The sequence below is a fragment of the Chiloscyllium plagiosum genome, chromosome 9 (assembly GCF_004010195.1).
Source record: "Chiloscyllium plagiosum isolate BGI_BamShark_2017 chromosome 9, ASM401019v2, whole genome shotgun sequence".
Lineage (NCBI taxonomy): Eukaryota > Metazoa > Chordata > Chondrichthyes > Orectolobiformes > Hemiscylliidae > Chiloscyllium > Chiloscyllium plagiosum.
This window is the reverse complement of record NC_057718.1, coordinates 32,255,311-32,282,315: the sequence shown is the minus strand read 5'-3', so window position 1 is coordinate 32,282,315 and position 27,005 is coordinate 32,255,311. Positions and strand designations below refer to the sequence as shown.

Sequence of the window (27,005 nt, the reverse complement as noted above, 5' to 3'; positions counted from 1 at the left end):
TCTTTGCGGAAGGCTGAGAGGGGTGGGGAGGGAAATATATCCCTGGTGGTGGGGTCTGTTTGGAGGTGGCGGAAATGTCGGTGGATGATTTGGTTTATGCGAAGGTTGGTAGGATGGAAGGTGAGCACCAGGAACGTTTTGTCCTTGTTGCGGTTGGAGGGGTTTGGTCTGAGGGCGGAGGTGCGGGATGTGGATGAGATGCGTTGGAGGGCATCTTTAACCACGTGGGAAGGGAAATTGCGGTCTCTAAAGAAGGAGGCCATCTGGTGTGTTCTGTGGTGGAACTGGTCCTCCTGGGAGCAGATACAGTGGAGGCGGAGGAATTGGGAATACGGGATGGTATTTTTGCAAGAGGTAGGGTGGGAAGAGGTGTAATCCAGGTAGCTGTGGGAGTCGGTGGGTTTGTAAAAAATGTCAGTGTCAAGTCGAAAAACATAACAGAATAACAGATACAGTAACTTTTCCTCATTAACTGTTCCCATTCATAACATCCCATAAACACACCCTTGGCAAAATGTAAATTCAGAAAACACATTGTCTTATCCGAAACTCCCATAGCAAGCAGAGATTCCACTACCGTTTGGCTGTAACTGAGAGAGGGGAAGAACAACTCCCACCCCCTTCAGATGCCAACAGCATCTGCTGAAAGCTAAATCTAAAATCCCTGGTTCTGTGGGAGCTCGACCACACCCATTCAGGCTGCTTCTATTATTCCAACTTTTAAGAAACATCCCAGACCTCACAAGCTGTCTACTTGCCTATGGACTGCTCATCATCTTTCCCCCAATCCTGCTCTAAAGGAAACAGGACAAAACATACCTCTTGAAACCAAAGTATCATCACACAACACTCACCACTGGCTGTCTTTGAATCCAATAATCCTAAACCCAACCTGAATTTAGAGATTTTGATCCCAACAAAAGCACCCAATTTGTCAAGGACTAGATCAAATCCCCGGAAAATATGTCATGAAGATAGTCGAGACATGTTCGAGCCACAGTATAGTCACATTTTCAAAGTGAAGATTATTCAAAATTGACAGTCCAACTCATAACACATTAATCTGGATGATCCAATTTCTAAATTACTTAATCAGATAAATGACACCTTACTCCCTTTGTTCCCAGCACAGGAACACTAAAATGAACTGTTACATCTGGTTTAAATTAGATCGATTAAAGGCAAATTCTGGTGGTCAACCTGACATCTTATCAGAGTGTATGGATAGGTACACATGAGCAATGCCTTAGCTCTTTTCTAATGGATATGGGAACCTCTGTAAAATAAATAATAGAAATGGAATCTTAAACTAACAACAGTGTTTTCATAAATTGAGCTGCAGATATATGGTCTGGATAAGAATCTATACTAAACATTAAATTGAACAGCCAAGATGATTCAAAATTGAGCTGTTACCAGCATCTATTTGTTCAATGATTATTTTTAAAAGTGCTATCACTCACAAAATGTTGATACAGCTTTTCCTCATGTAAGAAACAGCAATATGAGAATTGTGTCATACAATAAATTAATCTCGCTTTGCAATGATACCACAAGAGGGCAGTATATTATAAATCCTCCCAATTCTTTTGAATCATAATACATTAAACGACTTGTATCATTAATAAGTGAAATGATCTTTTAGTGATTTCAGTCAGAGAACGCCCCATGAATGTATTATCACTATTAATTCTGGTGTCCAAGAAATATATTTCTGTACTTTCTGGCTTCAGTCAAAAGAAAGATTGTTTTAAATGATTAGCCCTATGAATTCTGTCTTGAGGCATTCTATGCCTTCTAATAATGGAGCAAAACAGCTACTCCTTAGTCAAGAGGTCTGCATGGTCACACTCATGAACAGAAGAAGATGTACCACTTGCACTGCTTTTCTTTGGAACTAATAAAAGGATGGTTAGGCAATGGACAAGAATGGACAGGAAATGGACAATGTCAAGATTAGAGTCGTGCTGGAAATGCACAGCAGGTCCGGCAGCATCCGAGGAGCAGGAAAATCGATGTTTCAGGCAGGAGCCAGCATCTGCAGTCCTCACTTTCACCTAGGAAATGGACAGCGGCTGGAGCTTTCAGTCTCTGGATAGTCAGAGATCAGATGTATCCTGGAAGATGCATGTTGTGACCACACGGAAATCGCACAGCACTGACTCTGCAGGAACTGCCCTGGAAGTTGAAACTTCAGATGGGCAATAACCTGGTGTTGGGAACCCTCATAAAATGTCTACATCAGAGTTGGGGAGTTCCATATTACTTATTTTACTGACAGGAAACATCAGAGGAGTCCAAATCCTGTGTAACTGAACCCCAATCACTCACACTGACCCCCCTGTTAAAGTGGCTCCAAGATCTTGAAATCTTGGGATAGGCAGTTAGTGTTGAAAGAAACACTGATCCAACCTACTGTTGCCCATGCGAATTCTTGTCCTGGACAAGACTGGTTTAACTGGAAAGGCTCCTGACCCTGAAGTTCATGCACAGAACGCCTCAAGGTTAAATCTAAACTTTCTTTTGTCTAATCAGCGCCAGAAATACCAAATTTGATCAGATGATCTGAACCAACGTAACTGATACAGCTCCAGAAGTGTTTGTGACAATGTTGATAGCTCTTCAGCAACCTACCTGCTTTATTGCTGTAAATATTCAACTAATATTTTCATTATAATTAGAAAATATTCATTTTATACCATCAGATTCAAATTATTTCATCTGATTTGAAGCTAGAATAAAACCAATGTGCTCAATGTCTATCAGCTGTAAAGGACATTGTTAAAATGTTCGACCCACTTAGAAAGTAGGAACATTACAGCTCCATTCAAAAATCCCCACACAGCGCAGAGGAAGGGGAGATGGATGTTATAGGAAAGTTGCCAATGATTCCTGTTCCGGAGAGGATCCTGTTGCAAACTGGGGAGAGTGGTCCTTCTCACGACCAAAAAACTGTGGAGATTTGAATCCAGGCTGACACTTGAGCAATAGGGCAACATGACAGATTGGGAAAATCTGATCTGGAGCTTCATTTCACAGTCTGTGTATGTGGAAAACAAAATGTGGCTGAGGGATGAAATGAAAACCAAATCTCTTTCATCTTGCAATTATCTTCGACCATTCAGCTGAAAACCTACCCGATGGGCTGAATGGCCTGCTTCCACACTTTAGGGATGCTGTGATTCTACTCTCACAACAAAACATCAAAATACTTCATTTCACAGTCTGTGTATGTGGAAAACAAAATGTGGCTGAGGGATGAAATGAAAACCAAATCTCTTTCATCTTGCAATTATCTTCGACCTTTCAGCTGAAAACCTACCCGATGGGCTGAATGGCCTGCTTCCACACTTTAGGGATGCTATGATTCTACTCTCACGACAAAACATCAAAATACTCGTGCTTTCCTGTGCTACACTGATTTATACTTGCCGCACCAATACCAGACTTTACCCAGGCTATCAAAAGTCATCTTCTAAAAGCCCACTTCAATGGATCTCTTGATTTTATTTTAAATTATATCGCCTCCGCTTCAACAAAGAATTCCTCCCTAACCCTCATGCTCTGCTGAGGGTCCACTGGTGCACACAGCCCTCTTACAGCTCCTGCAGTTCTCAGGAAAACAGAACGTCCAACTTGTTTGCTATGTTGCTTAAAATGGCTTATGACAGTACTCAGATTAAATATTCAGCAACTATTACCACCAGAACAAAGAAAAAATAATAAGACAGAACAGCTGATTGTAGTAATGAGTTGTCAGATGTATTCCTCTGAGCCTGTCTCCCTTGTGATTATCTAAGGTACTTTGAACATTCACTCTTACAATGGATATAACTGCAGCACTCAACAATACTGTTAATGGAAACTGGCTTCAGTACAAATGATGCTGAGTCAAAAAGTTTAAATTCTTTGGAACCTCTTTCCTATACTTCTTATTGCTGCTGTTTTTTAGCTACCAGGAATTCTTTGATATGTCTGCCATCGACTAGTCATCTCCTGCAACACTACTGAGACTAAATTTTGACTAAAACAGAAACTCAGCAGGTCTAGCAGCATCTGTGGAGAGAAAAACAGAGTTAATGTTTTGAGTCTGGTATGACCTTTTTTTGGAACTGAGAGGAGTTGGAAAACGGTGGGGTTTACTTTTTTTGGGCAGAGGGAAAGGAAGAGCAAGTGAAACAGATTGAGAGTGTATCCCGGTGTGAAATAAAAAGACAGTGATAATGGTGGCAATGGAGGGGCGGTATTGAAAAATAGTGCAACTGACTAGATTAGGTTAGGATATTTGGTCAGATGGCTCAAATTGGACTGAAGGGTCTGTTTCCATGCTGTACAGCTCTATGACTCTGGACAACTCATAGAGTCATAGAGATTTACAGCACGAAACAGATACTTTGGTCTAACTCAATCCGACCAGATATCCCAACCTAATCTAGTCCCATTTGCCAGCACTTGGCCCATATCCCTCTAAACCCTTCCTATTCATATACCCATCCAGATGGGTATTTAAATGTTGCAATTGTACCAGCCTCCACCACTTCCTCTGGCAGCTCATTCCATACACGCACCACCTTCTGCGTTGAAAAGTAGCCCCTTAGGTACCTTTTATATCTTTCCCCTAAACCTATGCCCTCTGGTTCAGGACTACCCCCACCCCAGGGAAAAGACTTTGTCGATTTATCCTATCCATGCCCCTCATTATTTTATACACCTTCGCGCCCGAGAGTCCCAATTCCGACACTCAATGGTCCGAGCAATGAAGGCAAGCATGTCAAATGACTTCTTTACCACTCAGTCTACCTGTCACACAACTTTCAATGAGTTATGTACCTGAAGTCTGTTCGGAGTGATGGAGATGTAGACTCAGTGTCAAAGAGGGAACATTCCCTGAGGAATGCTGACAGTGGAAGGAAGGTGAAGATGTGTTTGGTGGGCACCTTGCTGAGGATGATGAAAAGGTGGAAGATGATCCTTTGAATGTGCAGACTAGGGGTTTGTAGAAATTAAAAACAAGAGGAATCCTATCGTTATTCTGGAAAGAAAGGGAAGATGTAAGGGTAAAAGTCTAAGAGGTGAGTCGGATACGGTTGTGGGGCCTCGTTTTATTTCAAATTTCCATTTTTGCTTTTACCTGAGTGTCTAAGTCTTGGCAGTCATGTAAGGCATCACAATCAAACCAAATCTAAATCACCCAAAGGAATTCCTCGATAGCAATTAGGTATAAAAATCTTTATTGATTTTGTTTTCCCTTCCAACAAGCAAGCATTGCAATCAATAGGCTGTCATCTGGTCTGGGAATAAAAGTTGGAACTGTTGTCGTTTTATTGATTCGGCTCCATAATACACAATGATTTTGACCAATTATTGCGCTGGGGGAGTCCTTTTGCTTCTCTTGAAGTAGAAAACAGTCTCACCTAAAAACCTGCAAATGTTACAATTTCTTGAGCTTTACAGCTGTAAGTCTAATTGACTGCAGAACATTTGCCATATGAGAATACATTGAGTTAGCTACCTGGTAAAAGAGTTAAGCATAATGTTTGGCTAAAGAGAAAAAGTCAGAGGAGGAGTGCTTGACCAGCTAAACAAATCTGGACATAAGGGATCTATTTTTCAAACTATGCCTCGTTTAAGTTCAAGAGCTGGATGTGCCTATTTCAAATGGCATTGACAAACTGACTTTTTTGTGCCAATCTGGTAATAATTTGCAACAAATAGACTTTGCAAGTCTCATAAAACAAAGGCTTCGATTGTTACTGCAAGCAATTAGTCAATCAAAGGTTTGGAATTACAAAATGAACACCCCTTGACTAAAATTGGTAGAATGTCTAAGTTAATGAAGTTTCCTGTAATTTTGAAAAGTAAAAGACTCCGGACGCTGGAAATCTGAAATAACAACAGAAAATGTTGGAAATACTCAGTTATGCAAGCAGCATCCATGGAAAGAGAAAAGGAATTAATTATTTCAGGTTGATGGCCTTTCGTCAAAACTTGAAAGAAATTGAGGGATATAATAGGTTCTAAGCAAGTACAGGGCCATGTAAAAGGGAGATGTCAAACACAAACAGGAAGATCCATGAGGGGATGGAAAATAGGAGAAATAAAATGTCCGAAGAAATGATGGTGCAAGGCCAAAGGAAATGATAATGGTACAAATAAAGACAACAAAAAATGGATCTAAAAGTACAAAAATGTTCACCATTAAATGCTGTAGTCTGAAAAAGTGGGGACAGAAATTATGATCTGAAATTGGTGAATGCAACGTTCAGTCCTGTGGCCTGTGCAAAAGTGCCTACTCAAATGTCGCCTTCTGTACCGTGAAATTACATTGAGGTTCAATGGAAGTGTCTGAGTCAAAAGCTGGGTTTCAAAAGGTTCAAGTGGGAGAAGGTCAGAGAACCAAAAGGAGAGGCAAATTGAGGTCACGCGTATGAACTGAACGAAATTGTTTCACACAGGAGTCACCCCAATGCAGAGGAGACTGCATTGTGAGCAGTGAGGCCAGGGACTAAATTTCTTCACTTCTTCAGGATTCTGTATGTTGGGAAGGACAAGGCAAAAGACACAGTGTTGTGTCACCCACACTTTCATGGGAAGATGCTGTTGGAAGGAGCGGGCATATTGAGGGCGATAGAGGTATGGACCAGGAAATCAAAGAAGGAATGGTCCTTAAATGGGATGGGGAATGGGAAAATATACCTATGGAGGCATCACACTGGAGGTACAGGAAATGGTCGCAGATGATCCTTGAATTTCGAGGCATACTACATAGAATTCTCTTCTCTACATTACATGGTTAGAAGTGGGAAAGCTCCATGATCATTGCACAATGTTCAGCACCAATTGTGACTCCTCGAATACTGAAGCAGCCCATTTCTAAATGACACACAATCTGAACAATATCCAGGTTTGAGCTGAAAAGTGGCAGGTAACATACACGACCCACAACTGCCAGGAAATGACCATCTTCAATGGAAGAATCTAACCATCATCTCTTGATATTAAATGGCAGTACCATTCCTAAATCTTCCAATATCTACATCCTGGGGTTGCAACTGACTAGAAACTAAATATAAATTTTGTCTTACAAAGGGCAGGTAAAGAGGTTAGGGATCCTGCAGTGTGCAACTCACCTCACAACACACCCAAAAGCCTGTCCACCATCTACAAGTCAAGAGTGTGAAGGAATCTCCTCACTTGTCCACTTGAATGCAGCTCCAAACACTCAAGTATCTTGATACCATCCAGGACAAAGCAAACCACTTGAGTGGCACCACATCCACATGGCACAGGATAGAATTTAAACTCATTAACAAAATATGGAATTAAGAGTCTAATGATGACCATGAATCCATTGTCGGTTGTCATAAAAACCCATCTAGTTCATGAATGTCCTTCAGGGAAGGAACCTGCCATCCTTAACTGATCTGGCCCACACGCGACTCCAGACCCACAGCAATTAGGGTTGGGCAATAAATTCAGACCTAACCAATGACGTTCACATTCCATGAATGAAGTTTTAAAAATCATGCTCTTTGACATTGGCACACAGTAGCAGCAGTGTGTACCATTTACAAGACGAACTGCAGAAATTTACAAAGGTTTCTTCAACACCAACTTCCAAATCCATGACCATTTCTATCCAGTTGGACAAGAACAGCTGATACATAGGAACACCGTCACCTGCAAGTTCCCCTCCAAGCCACCCATCATAGTGATGCGGAAACATGACTGTACTTTCAGTGTCGTTGGGTTAAAATCCTGGAACATCCCCCAACAACACTGTGGGTGTACCCACAGCAAATGTGCTGCAGCGGTTCAAGAAGGCACGTTTTCAAGGGCAACAGTGGATAGGCAATAAATGCTGACCTAGCTAGCAAAGCTCAAATCCCCTAAATCAGCAATAAAAAGAGGTGAGCACTGGAGCAACTCCAATTATAGTTCTCAGAAATGGATGAGAGCAAAATAGTGGGAAATTAAGTGGACGTGATTAGTGGAATACTCAGTTGAAGAAATGGAAAAACAGTACAGCAAATAATCAGGAAATAAAATAGAACATTATTGTTTGTCACAAGGGGAAATGAACACATAGCTTATGATAGGGTATGCTTCAGAAATGCAAAACATTAATGAGATCATGTCAGGATTACTTTATTAAAGGAAAGATTTAAATGCTTTGGAAACAGTTCAGAGAAGGGTTATGATTAAAAGCACCTGGATTCAATGGTTTATCTTATGAGGAAAGGTTGGACAGAGTAAGACATGGCTTGATTGGAATATAAAAATCCTAAAAGGTCTTAACAGGGTGCATGTGGAAAGGATGTTTTCTCTGGTTGGAGACTGAAACTAGAGGTTACTGTTTCCCATTTCCAACAGAGATCAGGAAGGTTTTTTTTGTCTCCGTGGGTTTGAAACTCTCTTCCTCAAAAGGAACTGGAGGCAGAACCTTTGAATATTTGACGGCAGTGATGGAGAGATTCTTGATAAGAAGGAGAGGCAGAAATGTGGAGTTAAAATCAGATCTGCCAAAATCTTATTGAATGGTGGAGCAGGCTCCAAATTTACATATGATGATATGTTGATTTGATTTATTTTGTTACAAAATATAGTAAGAAGTATTGTATAGTGTCGTCACTCTCCAGTGCCATCTTAAAACACAGAAAATTAAACCAAAACATAGAATATAAAGGCTGAAAAATAAAGAAATACAGAAAATGTTTTCAACTCTACAGTCCTTGTTGTTAAGTGCTCTGGCATATGCCTGGTGGTGTGAGTGCATACATGTGTTAGTCTAAGAACGAAATTGGATTGGAGTATTAAAATTAGTGCTTAGACCTTGCATTTAGAAGACAAATCTTTGGGCGGTTTACAGCTACACATTGAATTGAGGTAAGCAGCTGTGCCAGTTCTAGCTGACTGGTGAAAAATACCAGCGTGCCCCAAATGCTTCATTAATTATGAATGTTTTGAAATGCGCCTCACTTCACTTAACAAATCATTTAAGATGGTATAGCTTCCTCCTGAGGGTAACTGATCCCAATGCAGTCATCAAGGGAGCAAGAAATAACATGGGAAGATGAAATGTACAAAACAGAAATCTGGGTTGTATTTATTTATCCGACGCTGTCCATCTTGAAGTAGAAATATTTGAGATTTGAAAGCTCAAGACGCTGAAATGCAAAAAATCAGACTGTTTCTGAAAAAGAAAGACAGATTAATGTCTTTGGTCAAGGCTCATTATTAACATTGCTCTGAGAAAGAACTCCAACCTAATACAATAACCTGTCACCTGCCATCCTCTTCCTCTGTTGACTAACCTGCTATTAGATTTCAGCATCTTGTTTGAATCACACAATTTCATATTTATAATTATCTAATAATCTGCACTACTTGCACTTTTATCCTGTGTCTTTACAGGTATCAAGTAGACTAATCTATGCTAATCCCACCTGTGCTGGTACAATGGCTTTCCAGCAGCCACTATTGTCAGACTACCTGTAAATTAAACAAAGGAAAGAGCAAAACACTTATCAAATCTATCCTTTTGAATATCATCAATTTTCATCACTCCACCACTGGCATACCCCCAAATACATTGGCGCAAGGTTCTAGAAATCCCTTCCTAAAGCTCTTCATTTATCTTCTCCTCCCTCCTTCTTTAAGGCACTCTTTAAAATCTTCTCACCGATTCTAATATCTTTGTATGTGGCGCAGTACCAAATTTTGTTTGGCAGCATTCCTATCATATACCTTTAGGCCTTGAACTATTTTAAAGAAGCTGTTGAAATTCAAGTCATTGTTGTTGAGAATTAAATATCCTGCTCTAGCACTGTTTGAAGAACTTGACTATCTATTGCTATGGGTTCACTCCAGAATAATAAAACCTGACAGTGCAAAGAACAGCTTGAGAAGAGAGCTGTCATTGTGCCTTTAAGACAGAAAAAACAGGAATGAGAAGACAGGATGTATTTTGAATGGAATTCTAAGTGGTTTTCTAAGATTAATGATGCTACACTTTAATTGTCAGTTCCGACGTCTGTATGAATTGCAAAATTAAAGTTCTCCGCATCAGTGAGTGTAGTCTGAACCCCTTGATTAAATTACACCCGCATTACCCATCCCTTAGCCACCTAGTTACTCTGATAACAGGCTGCGTGGCTGCCATAATATAATCTGAGAGACTGGACACAGAGACATTTGCACTTGTATTTTCCTGTCCTCCGACATGATTTTGATATGATGTGTTTGACCTGACCCAACAATGGCTAGATGGAATCTTGAACAAAAAATTGAAGACCTTCAGACCAGTTACACCATAGAGTTTGGGTTGATATTTAATAGCTTTTCCTTCTATCAATTTAATGCATGCAATTTAATTCTGGTTCAAAATCACATGGAGCTGAATTAACCAAGAACTGTGCGAAAACCTCCAGATGGTTTCTGCAGGCTCGTACAATACTGGGTTTCCCAGAAGTTCCAACATTAATTTGTAATCGTTAGCAGCCCTTACAGAATTTATTGAGAGTGATGCATTCCTTAAGACCTGAACATAGGCCAAGAACAGCTTCTGAAATTTATCCAGGACACACTGTGGAGGTCACATTGACAGTAATGAATATAAAAAACACTTCTCACTTGTGCACACATTGATATATATATATATAAAGGTTCCAATTGCTTACCTGGGTAACAGTCTGAAAGCTCATTAACAGTTAGCAATAAAGCTTAATTTCACTTGAGCTAAAGGTCAATGATGACAGTTTTCTGTGGCCTCTGCTTTGTTTTTCCACAACACCAAGAATTGCATCCTCATACAAGAGTTGACAGCAAAGTGATCTATTTCCTCTAAACCACAATTACAGTCCAACATTCCCACTAATCAATCAGGCTGAGAATTCACCCACATTCAAATACAGATTATATCACAAAGATCGGTCTGATAATGGGGGACACATTCACAATCCTCAAACCCGAATAGATCGCAAAACCACAGCACAATAAAAGCAAAATACTGCTGGTGCAGCAAGTCAGAAATAGAAACCAAAACTGCTGGGGAAACTCAACAGGTTTGGCAGCATCTGTGGAGAGAGAAATAGCATTAACATTTCGGGTCCAATACAACTGTTCAGAACAGAAAGAGTCTGAAAATGTTGTTTTGACAGAGAGGGAGAAGGAGCGAGTGTAAAGTATATGAGATGTTCAGAGCAAAAGAGAAAGGGACTTCTAATGGTGGTAAAGGAGTGATTGAGATGGAAATGGGTAGGTTTGAAAAATAGAAAATGGTTCACCCCACTGAGAGCAAAATTAACAAGCCACAAAGAAGGCATGGTTGGAGAGGGTGTTGTGAATAAAATGGAGGACAGAGGTCATGCTCTGAAATATAGTCCTGGAGCCTGTAATAAGTCTAAGCAGAAAATGAGGTGTTGTTCCTACAGCTTGCATTTAGCTGATACAATATAGCACAGGAACAGGCCATTTGGCTCACCAAGCCTGTACCAATGCCTCTTCCTTATTTAGACCTGCTACGTATTGCCCATATGTGGTTTCTATCCCTCTGTTCACCTCCCATTCATGTGACAACCAAAATGTGCCTTAAACGTTGCTAACATGCCTGCTTCCACCACCCTCACATTCCAGGCACCCAGCACTTACTGTGTGAAAAACTTTCCCTACACTTCTCCCCTAAACTTTGCTCCTCTCACCTTGAACCTATGCCCTCTTGTAGTTGACCTTCCCACTGGGAAAAAAGCCTCTGACTATCCACCCTATCTATGCCTGTCATAATTTTGTAGACCCCTATCATCACCCTTCAGCCTCCACGTTTCCAGTGAAAACAATCCACAGTTATCCAACCTCTCCACATAATTAAAACCCTCCAGACCAGACATCATCCCGGAAAACCTTCCCTGCACCCTCTCCAAATCATCCACGTTCTTCTGTAGTGACCAGAATGCAACATTCCAAACAGGGCCTAATTAAAGTTTAGTACAGCTGTAACATAACTTGCCAACTTTTATACTTGATGCCCAGCTCGATGAAGGCGAGCGTGCTGTATGTTTGTTTATCCACCTGTGCTGTGACTTTCTTCTTGTGCTTAGCAATTAATAAACTCACTTTTGTTAGCTTTCGGGTGACTGTGTGAAGTTTGCACATTCTCCATGTGTCTGCCTGGGTTTCCTCCAGGTGCTCCGATTTCCTCCCATAGTCCAAAGATGTGCAGGTTAAGTGGACTGGCCTTGCTAAATTGCCCAAAGTGTCCAGGAATGTGCATGCTAGGTGAATTAACCATGGGAAATCCTGGATTACAGGGATAAGATAGTGAGGTGGGTCTGGCTGGGATGCTCTTCGGAAGATTGGTGTGGAACTGATGGGCTAAATGGCCTGCTTTTACACTGTAGGGGTTCCATGGTACTAACTCAAGAAAGCCTCATTAAATTGGCCCCTTGTAAAACCCAAATTAATTTGAGTGTGAGAGAAAACTATCAACAAGGGAAAGGATCCTTTTGAAATTAACCTTGTTGTAATCACCTGAACTGAAAAATGTGTTTCTGGAAAAGCGCAGCAGGTCAGGCAGCATCCAAGGAGCAGGAGAATCGACATTTCAGGCATAAGCCCTTCTTCAGGATTCCTGAAGAAGGGCTTATGCCCGAAACGTCGATTCTCCTGCTCCTAGGATGCTGCCTGACCTGCTGCGCTTTTCCAGCAACACATTTTTCAGCTCTGATCTCCAGCATCTGCAGTCCTCACTTTCTCCTCCCTGTAATCAATGAAGGCAAGTGTGAAAAAAGAAGGGAAGCCAGTTCATCCCTTCTCACGCGGAAGGTTTAACAATTTGGGGAATCTCACCTACAGACTGGTCATTATACTCATCATCAAAAGTAGGGTGTTTGCACTGGACCCATATGGTGCAAGCTTGGCACATTGTTCCTTTTAACATCAGGTTTACAAAATAGATATGAAGCCCCTGCACTATATAGGGTTACTGCAATAAACCAGCCTGAGATTGGAATGCATTAGCAATTGCTTTAATCCTAATCACAAAATAAAGCAGCTTTGCAAAGTATTCATTATTAAATTGAAATCTAATTCCTTCTTTTAAATATTTAAACTCAATTGATGTAATTTACGCACTATTCATTTTATTAAAATATAATTTTGAGAGCCAACTAATAATGTTTTCTAACCATTTCCACCTCAGGGTCCCCAAGCAATGACCCCCATCTACTGAAATATTAGCACTTGACATATTCCTGATATAGTAACACTGAGTGCCTCAAGGCAGTGACTAGAATAACCTGCTCAAGAAGAGTGTGGAAACAACTTTGGATTTGAATTTCCATGTCCTGATGATGTTCGCATGAAATTTCAGGCCAAGAATTAGTGTCAGGAGGTAAAACATAGGTCTCATCACAGTCAAAATAATTTGTGGTGATACAGCACCAGCACCATAGAAAATTATGTTCTTTTCCAGTGATAATATTCAATGATATGTTAAAGAATTATGTTGAGTTCCCAAACTCAGCAAGTCCAAAGGGAAGAGAATTACACCTGGGCCACACTTTTGGTGGGCAGGTTAGTGCTGATGAAGTGGTTGCAGCAGTATATATAGCTGTGCTTTCGCTGGGCTGAAATTATAAAATGTAGAGCAACTGGGAAGAAAAGAGAAGTAATAAAACAGAACAAAACTACTAATACTATTTTGTCCTCTCGCTCAACAGCAGCTTCCCAGCAGATATATATATGTAATTATTACAGGATTAATCTTTGGTTAACAGATTAATCTGTAATCGCCTTCAATGGAAATAATTCTTGTTGAAGTCCACGAGGGATGGCAACTTTTACACTTAATTAGATATCTGTACAGACAGTATCACTGATTAAATTACTGAGACACATTTTCAATTTTAAAATTTCAATGCTCGTTGCTGCAGCTTTGTTGTAATTTTGAAGTAACCTATAGCAATTACATGCAGCAAGCAGAAAGGACACAAACTTTAGGTATTGGAAACTTCAAAAATAAATCCAGTGGGTTAAACAGAAATTTATTTTGATGAGACAAACATATCATTTGACCGTTTCTAAAATTAGTTTGCACATATTAGCAGATATGGCTGGGGCTTGCACAGGTAAAGGCATATCCACCAGATTGGGTATAACTGCAAGACAGCAACCTATTTAAAGACACAAAAACCCCTGCTTAAACAAGAATAACAGAAGTGAACAGTTGCCATCTAATCTGAGCTTTATTTGCAAACAGTGTCCAGTTTTCGTAATTTAGGAAAGGCTTACTGTTTAAATAAAATGTGCAGAGTGGGAAAGCAGGAACAAATAAAGCTCCTCTAGTATTCAAACACAACCTGCTATGATGGATGGTTGGCTAACAAAATGATCACTGGAAGTTTGAGTCGTTTACTTCATCAATTTAAGAAGACGGAAGGGTTTTACAGGAAGAGAATGTGGAAATGAGAAAGCAAGAACTTGGAGGAAATCCAGAAAAAGCAACAGGTGTCGAATTTGACTTAATAGTATCATGCTTCCCTTTAATCATTGGTCATGTAAGTTCAAGTCTCACACTAGGCACTTGAGTATCTAAAGTAGCCTTACGTTCTGGTAAAATACTGAGGGAATGGTATGCAGTCAGAAGCACTATTTTTCAAAAGATAGCATTAAGCCATAATTTCATTTGCTTTGTCAACTGGAAGTGGAGTGCTCCACAGTATTATTCGAAGAAGAGCAAAGCAACTTTATCATTACTAACACTGATTCATTGGTGATTGTTGATTTACTGTTGGTGGGACCTGCATGCTATCATCTGAAGCTTTCTTCCCAGTCGGGAGAATGGGGTGGGGACAATTTCTGGCTCCACAAATCCAACCTAGGTAAAAATGGCCTGGAACTTTGGATTTTCACCCCCCGGGGCTGGGGGCTGATTTATTTTCAGTCATGGTTAGTGATTGGGAAACAGTATGGAGGCTCAAAGATGGAGAGGCAGATCAGGTGTAGGCAAAAAACAGCCTCCAGCTCTCATTGCACATGCCCCATCACCACCCCACCACATATTTCCCATTTCCCTTCCATGCCCCTATGCACCTCTACCAATCTCCATGTCCCCTCATACCCTCTATGCCATCCTACTCCCCTCTACTATATATTGATGACTTGGAGGAAGGAACTGAAGGTACTGTAGATAACACAAAAATAGGTGGAAATACAGGTTATGAGAAGGATTCAAACAGGTTACAGATATGTAGACAGGTAAAGTAAGTGGACAGAAAGTTGTCAAATGGAGTATAATGTGGGAAAATACAAAGTTGTTCATTTTCCAAGGGAGAACAAAAGAACAGAATACTACTTAAATGTAGAAAAACTGCAGAAAGCTCAACTCAAAGGAAATGGGGAGGTCCTTGTGCATGAAACATAGAAAGCCAGCCCACAGGTACAGGAGGTAATCAGGAAGGTGAATGAAATGTTGGCCATTATTTCCAGGCTTTGGAGTATAAAAATAGGGAAATCTTACTGCAACTCTACAAGTGCTGGTGAGGCTACATCTGGTGTACTGTAAGCAGTTTTGGTCCCCTTACCTAAGGAAAGATATCATTTCATTGCAGACAGTTCAGAGGAAGATCCCTGCTATAGAGGAATAATCCTATTGGCAAAGGCTGAACACGTTAGGACTCTACTCACTGGAGTGTAGAAGAATGAGGAGTGCTCTCATTAACACATATCGAATTCTTAAGGGGCTTGACAGAGTAAATGCTGACAGAATGTTTCCCCTCATGGGGCAATCTAGGACCAGAGGGTATAGTCTCAGAATAAAGAGGCACCCATTTAAGACTGAAATAAGGAGGAATTTGTCTCCCAGAGGGTTCTGAGTCTGTGGAACTTCTTTCCATAGAGAGCTGTGGGGGAAGAGTGTTTATGTATACTTAAAGCTGAGATAGATTCTTGATAGTAGTGGAATCGAGGATTATGGGGAAAGGGCAGGAAAGTGGACATAAGGAATGTCGGATCAGCTATGATGCTGCTGAATGACTGAGCACGCCCGAAGGGTTGACCAGCATACTCCTGTTCCTATTTCTTATGGTCTTATTAAGCTGGAAGGGACCTGGAACAGAGGCTGGATTGGCAAGTCATAGAAGCTAAGAGGAGAGAATCTGAGGAGAGAGGGCAGTGAAGATGAAAAGCAAGATAATACCAGAGTAACAATGAGTAAATTCTAGGCAAGGTATTCGAAAGCAGAAACACCGCTGACGTATGACACTTAAAATCATAATAGATTTAAGCTTTGATTATCATGCCATTCTTGGATTTCCATCAGCTTATATTATTTCATATTCACAAGCACTGTTGGAGGTCCAGGTCAGCAATTTATTTTTCATGATTAGTCTTCACAAATGTTTTCATGAAAAGAGATGGAGAACAAATTTCCATTACTGCTTCGTATCAGTGTTGCTGTTAGGAGGTACATAATAATACACAACCGGAAAACCTGCACTCAAACCATTAAATTTTAATATGACACTAAAACAATTTTTGCATGGTATTAAATAACAAAACTAAGTACACTTCAAAAACTGTTATTACATGCTAAGAAATTTGGAATGCCTTAATGACAAAATAAAGTTCTACAGAGCGGTATCAGCCTTGTTTTGAAGATAGTACTCACAATTCGGAATCAGAAATATGTTGATTCAAACCCTGCTCCAGAGACTGCAACATCTAATGCAGACTGACACTCCAACGGAACAATGAATGCGGAACTGTGCAGAGGAGCTGTCTTTGGGATAGACTTATCATTTGCCGTCTCAAGTACATATAAACATCCCCACGATTTGAAAAAGAGTGAGGGTGTTATCCCTGTGGGGTGCTTTCCCTATTTATTCCTTCTAGGAGAAAGTGAGGACTGCAGATGCTGGAGATCAAAGCTGAAAATGTGTTGCTAGAAAAGCGCAGCAGGTCAGGCAGCATCCAAGGAGCTGGAGAATCGACGTTTCGGGCATGAGCCCTTCTTCAGCCATTCCTGAAGAAGGGCTCATGCCTGAAACGTCAATTCTCCTGTTCCTTGGATGCTGCCTGACCTGCTGTGCTTTTCCAGCAACACATTTTCAGCTATTTATTCCTTCATCAACATCACCAGAAAATGGTGATCTGGTCCTGTATTTTAAACTGTTAGCAGGACATAACGTGTCCCATTTTCTACACCACAGTAGTGATCAAACTTTAATTTTTCTATATATATATTGGTTTTGAACTGCTTCAGGACATGCTGGGATGATGATCAGCACTATGTAAATACAAGCTCCTCCTTTCTTCCTCAACAGAACCACACCCTATTTTATATGTTTTTGTCCACACAAAAATCAAAGTTTGGAAGTAAGAATGTCTGCTCCGTAGTGAAGTAAACATTGTTAAAAAGAAATGTATAAATTCATCATTAAACTGTAGAGGTCCAAGTGACAACATTGCATGATTTGAATTATATTAGTCAAGGTTGGTGATGGGTTTTGACAGGAGATGGCTGGATGTGCACGTGACTGTTAGTGAGCTATGCAGAGTTGCTGAAGCTCACAAGGGTGCACAATCATCGGCATAGTCAATGTCAAAAACCTAAGTATATAGACCCCAAGTATAAAAAGTCTTATTGTAAACATCCTGAATGAAGACCTCTGATTCACAATGTTTCCATAGACAACTGATTATAATTTCTCTGTCGGGTATAGAAGGAAACATGCTACACAGCACAGTCCATCTTAGACTTAACAAGTTGTTTTCCAAAGGCATGATGAGTCATCACTATGCTCTCGTCAAGAATCTATCCCACCAGTGTATGCAGTTTTTAAATTCACATAATTTTTTGTAAACTGAATGTCTTAAGTGTTATGAGGTGGGTTTTTTTTTAACAGTAGGTGTCTTTAGGAAACAGAAGGTAGCTTTCTGACAGTACAGCCATCCAGCAATCTGTTATGGCTGGCATGCCATCGAGTTGCTGCCATATAAGTGCCTTTAAAATGGTCAATGAAAATACCTGCTCACTTGAAGTGACAAACACCTTTAATATGCAAATTAGGACCATCTGATACACATCAGGCCGAGAGCTCTCCAGACACAGTCTAAAACTGCTTTCACTTTTTTATTCTGTGGCTCCAAGAGGAGCAGGAATGTTTCTCCAAATTACAGCCCTCTGCCTGATGGCCTGTGCTACCACCATTTCCCCTGCGTTAAATACTTTCCCCCTGGATTGGATGCGTGCAACTCAGTGGACTGATTAAATTTGGTCTGTGTCTCACTGCCACAAACACACATGGGTAACAGATGGTGTGCGGCATTTTCCAATTTCATACAAAAGTTTAAACCGAAAGGCGCTTGTGGCGCCGTGGTACTGTCCATACCCCTGAGCCAGGAGGTCCAGGTTCAGTTCCCAACTGCTCCAGAGCTCATTAACATCTCTGAACAAGTTAATTTACAAACAAAAAGAAAAATTAAAACCATGAGGTGGCTGAAGTAACAGCATACAAAGTCATAAATGTATCAGCCTTTATAGTATTCTTAAGACATAGATTTGACAGCAGTACCTGTCCAAAGTAATGTGAGTCAGCAAATCAGTTATATAACTATCCACAGCTCTCTCTCTCTCTCTCTCTCTCCCCTCTCTGGGTAGGGAAATCAGAATGTAGGAGGAGAAAGTGAGGACGCCAGATGCGGGAGATCAGAGCTGAAAATGTGTTGCTGGAAAAGCGCAGCAGGTCAGGCAGCATCCAAGGAACAGGAGAATCGATGTTTCGGGCAAAAGCCCTTCTTCAGGAATCCTGAAGAAGGGCTTATGCCCGAAACGTCGATTCTCCTGTTCCTTGGATGCTGCCTGACCTGCTGCGCTTTTCCAGCAACACATTTTCAAATCAGAATGTATGCAAATGTAAATATGTTCATTGGCAAGCAAATAGTTGGACATTTTATTCTACCAATGAACAATTCCCAGGGGTATTATGGCCAATGGGGTGAAGTTGAAGTGCTATGAAGCCACTTTCCGGAGGTAGTCTCAACCTTTACCTCAAAATCATCTATGTAGACTGACACATAAATGAAGCAATTTGTCGTTATGTGAAGCCAAAATCATAGAATCCCGACAGTGCAAATAGAGGCCATTAGGCCCATTGTATTCACACTGACTCTCCAAGGAGCCTCCTAATCAGACTCACCCCCTTGCATTATCCCCGTGACCCAGCATTTACCATGGATAATCCACCAAGCCTGCATCTTACCGCCTTCAGGTTAATTTGGCATGGCCAACCACCTAACCTGCATATGTTTGGAGTTTAGGTCAATGCGGAATGCATAGTATAACTGGTCTATTAGGGTTGTAGCTCCTTGTAAAGTGACCTTAAGTAAAAATTTTGCCTTCATTTCAACCAATATTTTGAGGTAAATTATTTTAGTTGTTTGAAACTTCAAAAAAAATCAGTAAGCTAAACAATATATGAAGATAATATATTGATAAACACAAAAACATTCTTATGATGAAGATTACTTTGTTCTTGAAAATCATTATTGTACTTACACGAAGTTAATACAACTTACAGTGCATATTAACCTCATCACCACCATCACAACAATGTGAAAAATAGCTGGGTCATGTAATAATTTCAGTGGCTTGGTATGTTTCATCTCATCCAATTCAGTTGAAATTGTGGAATTAGCTGGTTTATCAAAAACCCCTGTCAAACTGTTTAACAGCAAATCGTTGATTGCTGTTTAACTTCTCCCCACTGTAGTCTCGAGTTGGTTGCAATATAATTAGATTTTATTTAGCTTTAATTTATTAATGGCGAGATTGATACTGATTTCAATCATCGATATTATTAAATCAATAATCAAAAGTTTCCAAAGATTAAGTAAACTTTTATGGGTGTTTTATAATGTCACCCCTCCGCTCTGGCAAATTGGGTGGTGGGGGAGATATTTAATCATGTGGGAAGGTGTCAGGCAAGGCTTCAACCGCATTCCTACCTCTTTGATGGAGTATGTAATGGGAGGTCCGATGGACAGCTTTACCATTCCACTACTAACCATCCACTCACCGCCTACATTAACCTAGACAGATGGGATCTCGCTGTGCTGGGGCTCAGCCGGGGGAGGGTCCTTTGTTGAAATGCACTCTGCGCTTGATGGAGAGATTAGGAAAGGGGGGAAGCCACAGAGAGCCACTGTGCTGCCCTCACTACTGATCTCCCTCCCCACCATTTCGAAACCTGCCATCCAGTGATGGCCATAATCCGCAGATAAGTGTCATACCAGCAGCAGGCACCACCCCTCAGACAGTAGTGCTGTTCATTTGTGCTCTGGGGTTCGGGGGAACTGGCAGCTCTTGGCAGGCGGGTCTTCTGTCCCCTTTAGCTTTTCATATCTATCTTTTTCATGCAGCTAAGTGGCACTCAATTCAGTTGGTTTGCCCAAAGAGAGGCAACATGAGTTCTTGCCAATTTTTCATTTGGCAAATGAGACACCCAGTCAAGATTAGTGCTGGAAAAGCACAGCAGGTCAAGCAGCATCCGAGGAGCAGGAAAGTCAACATTTCAGGCAGGAGCCCTTTCCTGACCTGCTGTGCTTTTCCAGCACCACCCTAATCTTGACTGTAATCTCCTGCATCTGTAGTCCTCACTTTCGCCTAAATGAGACACTTATCACCTCCATTATATGCTGATTGGTTGATTGATTGATACCACATGTACTATATACATTGAAACGTATTGTTCTGCATGCTATACAGGCAGATTGTACCATAGAAAGTGCATCAGGATAGCAGAAGAGAGTGTAGAATACAGTGTTACAGCCACAGAGAAAGTGCAGGGAGAGAGAGATCAGAATTAACATTTGAGAGGTCAGTTCAAAATTCCGATAACAGCAGAGAAGAAGCTGTTCTTATAAATATTTTTACATGTATTCAAACTTTTATACAATGCATCACCTTCAATCATTTGTCAACTCCTAACTATTCAAAGGCTTTCTGCAAATTGATATTTGAAGGCTTGTTTGCTGTCAAGAAACAAGCCTTGACATTGTTGTCAAGAAAAATCAGAAATGTTCATGTAAAGTACTGAGATAAATAATGAGAAAATAATCAATAATATAAATGGACTGTCTGATGGACAAATATAAAGGGATTTGCACAAGCTCCAACAATAACTTCAGAATTAAACTCACAGTCAGTGCTCTCATGATTACAAATGGGAGAACGAGTGGAGAATTAAAGCTCATATCAGCAGTCTTTAAAATTCAACACGAGTCGTTAGATCAGAACAGAACAGGAAGGAGACTTTCTCTGGTCGCAAACTGTTCATGACATCTCAACAGCAATGTTTATGTTTTCACTACAATTATTAATCAGTGTAAATGTCCTCATTATCTAGCTGCCATGACAAGTTGTGAAATATGCTACATTCAGCCTCTCTCCCTTCACCTTTTCTGTTCTTTCTTTCCAATGTTTGAAATCTAAATAATGTTGCACCTTGGGAACATTTTCTATCCATTCATTGCTTTGGGTTAATTTAAAATACAAGTTTGGTATCAACTAAACATTGCAAACCTAGTGACCTTCCATTTTCTTTTCATTTTCAGTTTCAGAGTACTTGAAGCACAGGGCTTACAATAGGATTTTTCAAGTTTATATGTTTCAAATGACATGATTGAAAAAAGCACTAGTACATGAACTCCGATTCTTTTCAGTCATGGGATTCTGACACAAGGAATAAAGGAGTTATGGAATAAAGAAACATCAAGGTCATGAAGAACTTCAAAGCTTTTCAATTGAATTGTTTGTTCTGGACAAATAAAAGACTGAGAGATGGATGGGAGTTTAGTTGATCTATCAGAACACTGTGGGCTTGATCGTCTTTTCTAATCCCAAAAGCTGCTCATCCCCTACCTCTCATTTCAAACACTCATTCAATTCAGACCCATATGGAACTTTGGAAGACCTTTTAGAATGGAGATAAGGAGAAACTTCTTCAGCTAGAGAATGGTGAATCAGTGGAATTCACTGCCCAGAAGGCTGTGGAGGCCAGTTCATTGAGTATATTTAAGATGGAGGTAAATAGGTTCTTGATTGTCAAGGGGATCAAGGGTTACAGGGGAAAAGCGGGAGAATGGGGTTGAGAAACTTGTCAGCCATGATTGAATGGTGGAGCAGACCTGATGTGCTGAGTGGTCTAATTTCTGTTCCTATGTCTTACAGTCTTATACAATGTTGGTTTATTGTACTATCAAGCTTGTACATTTTTAACAATATATCATTTCTATTTGTCACAGTTGCTCCAGTAATATGCTGCAAATCAGTTTTTGATGAGGCTTGCAGTAATGACGAAAGTCTTTAATCCTTACTCACTAATAGCATGAAGTGTATCAGGAATTACACTCATCAACAGCTGCATGAGAAAACCAGCCCGGTAACTGTATTCAATGTGCTAATGACACCCTGATGTGATTTCAAGACAGTAATCTAATCTCAAAGTTGCATTAGCAGATAGTAACTATTTTAATGCATGTTACATAAAGCACACCACTAGATTTTTGCTTTGTGATTATTCCAAAACAAACGTTATTCTTTATATAATGTTTTATAGGTTTTGACTGTCGCCTTAATAGGTCAATACAGATTGCTATTAAAAATCCCTCCAAAATTCTGTTGCAATAATTAATTCCATTGAAAGTGCACCAAAACACAGATTGTTCATAACTTAAGCTTGAAACACACCCAGAATTCCACCAGTTGAACTGGGAGTGGGGGTGGGTAGAGACTATAAAGAACACCAAAGTCAGTTTTGACAGTGGAGAATTCAGAAGCAATCAAAACAAAATATGAGTACTGATTGGAGATGTTCATTTTTGGTTGAAGTTTGGATAGTCTAAATTCCATTGTGAAGCATGCTTCTGAAACTCTCGTTTGGTTTATTTCCCTATATTTCAGGATGTACTGAAAGCTAACATTTCATTCCAACATGATCAGTCCTATAAAAATTACAGGTATTACTGATTGCTGGGGAGTACAAATTTCAGAATGCCTCCGTTACATTTTCTTATGTCTCTCAAACGGCTCAATACAAGTTTGAATAAAAATGCAAAATTAGATAACTTTTAATTATTATTCAGTAATAACAGCACAATGCAAATTAATTTGTCAGTAACCCATACTTTGGAAAATAGAAATGATCAGTTTACTGAATATTGATATCATGAGCTCAGTTCTGAAGCCAAATGTTTGCTTAGATTAGAATTTGCTCAGATCTCCCGAAGTGAACAGCTGAGTTGCAGCTTACTCATGACAATGGATGCATCAATGAAACATGCATTTAACAACAGGGATCATGAGCAAAAGAGTCACATGACAACATTGCGAGCAACTGTTATGACTGAGCAACTTGCAATAGTATCTCTGTGGACCATAGACTGCTTCAATCGATTGGAAAGCTGTGCTGATTTTCCATGTGTGTTCAGTGGCCTCCAAATGCTGGCTGCCAGAAAAATTGTGGACAGTAGGAATGTGGGAACTATTGAGGCACCTGAAAATTGAAACAAAAAACTGAAACAGAAATTGCTGAAAAAGTTCACAGGTCTGACAGCATCTGTGGAGAGAAATCAAAGTTAATATTTTGGGTCTAGTGACTCTTCCTCAGAAATTGGGTTCTGGGTCTCAAAACCAGTTCAGAGGAAGGGTCACTGGATCTGCAACGATAACTCTGATTTCTCTCTGATTTCTCTCCACAGATGCTGTTCGACATGCTCAGCTTCTCCAGCAGTTTCTGTCTTTGTTTCTGATTTCCAGCATCTGCAGTTCTTTCAGGTTATTTTTAACTTGAAAATTGAAATTGTGCTTGTGAAAATTGCACAAGAGAGACAAAAGGGTAACACAACTATTGTAACCTATTATGAAAACTAAAACTGCTGCATCCGCAGTTGCTGAGTTGGTGTCCGATCAAAGAAAAGTGGGTTAAAGCTTCAGATATGCTTTGGTCAAATTTCCTAGCCCGTTTATCTTTGTCTTTTGGGTACTGGTGTTATTTTCCAGAAGGTGACAACTCTTCTCAAAAAAATCCATTATAGGGACAAACTGGGAAGATGGTTTTCTGGTTTTCTGTACTCTCAAGTTGTGCTCAATGGAAACCACTAGAACAGGTGGGTGCAATCCTAAGGGGAGTAGACACCTACAGAAGAACAAAAGCTACCCATTAGGTGGGGGCTAATCAGAGTGCACTCCAGATGACGACGCGCTTGAGTGCATCACCTGAAAAGATGACACGTAGAGATTACAAAGGACAAACCTTTATATAATTGCAGTGAAAATGAACAAAAGCTGTACAATGGCATCAACTATTCAGTTAACTCACTTGCAACATCAAGAAAACAATGGTTAATTCTAGGGTGGCACTGATTTTATTTTGTGTGGGCCATCTCATTCACTCCCAACAACCGCACCCTGCTGGCCCAACAGCACAAAGTAATAGTTTGCATATTATGTCCCCTCATTCAGCTGCTTCTTTCCTCTAGCCCCCTGATTAAATCACTGTTAATTAGAAGTGGCAATGAATAAAATTCAATGAAGGCGATAATGAGTAATCACTTCCTACTTCTGACACAAATATGCACAAATAATAAGAGGTGAAGGTGTATAAGTTTATTGTCAGCTAAGGTCAATATACTTACACCAAATTTCTCTCTTTAATGGTACGTGCTTTTCCCAATTAAAATCATAGAATCAGACAACGGTCTGGTCGAGAAGGTCATTCAGCCCATCTGCTTATGTCAGCTCTTCAGTAGAGTATTCCAAACAGCCCCAGGTCTTTGTTCTTTCTCCATAGCCATGCAGACTTTTACCATTCTATGAGTTATACAATTCTGACCAGTGCAGTCCCGATCACAACTTGCTCTGTGCGAAAATGTTTCCTCATGTCAATTGTGCTTCTTTAGCCAATTATCCTTAAAGCTGTATGGTCTATTTATCAATCCTTTTCACAATGGAAACAGTTTCTTCTTAGTTATTCTAGCAGAACCCTTCATTATTTTGAACAACTCCTCTAGCCAATGCTAACTGGAACAAATCTACCTCATCCAGTGTCTTCACATAACTGAGGCCTTTCACCACTAGTACAATGCTAACAAATCTCTTCTGCACTCTCTCGAGTGTCTTGACATATTTTCTGAAATGCTAACATGAAATTCTTTCTAGGGTGTAACCAGTATTTTCTTGAATTTTACCTTGCTTGTTTTTATAATCTACTCCTCTATTGCTTAAATCAAGGACCAGCAAGGAAATGAATGTATGAATGCTGAAAAGATTTATTAGAACGATAAAAGGATGGAAAGCTTCAGTTATGTGAGGAGATGAGTTTTTTTTATGATTTTAAAACCTTCTCAACCTGTCCTACCATCTTCAAACATTTATGTACAAGCAGCCATCCCAGGACTCACTGTCCCTGCACACCCTTTAAAATCGTACAATTTAGTCCATACTCTCTCTCAGTATTCCTCCTACCAAACTGTATTACTTCTCTGCAGCACATTTTTTTCTGCCTATTTCACCAGGACTGCTTATATCTTCTTGAATCACAGAATGATTGTGAGACAGAAGGTGGTTATTCAGCCCTTCCTGCCTACTCTGACTCTACTATCTAATTGGGCTCTATTACCCAGTGCCATTTCCCTGCCTTTTTCCCATATCCCTGCACACCATAACTGTCCAAAAAAAAGTCATCTAATGTCCTCTTGGGTGCCTCAATTGAACTTCCTTCCACCACATTCCAAGGCAGTGCATTTCACATATTAACAACTTGCCGAGTGAAAAGTATTTTTTTCACATTACTCTTGCTTAATTTGAGCATCACTTTAAATCTATGCTTTCTTGTTCTGGGGTCTTTTACAACCAGAAACAGGCTCCAGCTACCTACTCCAGCCAGCCTCATTCAGATATCCTCTCAGCCTTCTTCTCTCCATGGAGAGCAATCACAACTTCTTCACTATATCTGAAGTTTCTCATTCTTGGAACCATTCTGGCAAATCTATTACTCTTTCATGATATACCCACATCTTTTACAAGTTTCGAGTGGCCTTAAAAGTTTACAATTATTTATTGGTATGCCAAAGTCTGGGACATCAAAAGAGCAGTGGTCCTAATAACAACAACTGGAAAGCACAAGATTTCTCTGCAATCTGAAATGCAACCTTTCACCACTTCTCTTTACTTACTGCTAGAGCAAATTTTGTATATATGCTCCTATAATCCATTTGAGTCCACATGGCTTAATTTTGCTGAGTAGAGCATTATGTAGTACTTTATGACAAACATTGTGAAAGCCAATCATACATACAGCAACCACCCAATTCGCATCAATTCCCTCCACAACTTCGTAACACTCAAGTCTGTCAAACATAATTTCCCTTTAGCAAGTTCATGTTGGCGTTAATTTATTACTCATTCTATCTCAAACACCAATTAATTTTGTTAAAATTTATTGTCACTCATAGGATAAGCTGTTCTCTAGTAAAAACAGATGTAAAGTTCATTTAGTTACCATCTCAACTGTTGTGTATTGGTTCATCTAGCTTTGGAATGCTTCCTGAGTCATTGATACGTTCAAACAACCATTCATTTGTGTTATACTGCTGTACAATATACACAGGAACCTTGATAATCTGAACGAGAGGGTCGAGCACTATTTCATTCGGATAATTGATTATTCGGTTAATTGATTCAATGCCTCTCCTCTGGGGCTTGGAGTGTTCTGAAGTTTCCTTTTTCCTCGCTCTGCCTGCCTTGCTCTCTCTCTCTGTCTCAGGGTTTGTTTCTAAGCAGACACACTCTTGTGTGTAAGGGACCTGCAGCATTGCTGAAGCCTCCCGCATCCCCTCCCCCCCAACTCCAACGCACCCCCATCAGTTCAATGGGATTGACACAGCGAACACTTGCTAAGTCCACTCCCCGTTCAGGAGAATAGGCAGCAGGACACTGTGTGTGAGTCCCC

General features: G+C 40.2%; 1 protein-coding gene across 2 annotated transcripts in view; it reads right to left on the bottom strand.

Moving 5' to 3' along the window:
- prkcea (protein kinase C, epsilon a) overlaps positions 1-27,005 on the bottom strand; it is a 594,816-nt gene that overhangs the window by 279,814 nt on the left and 287,997 nt on the right. The gene's annotated exons all lie outside the window — the stretch shown is intronic.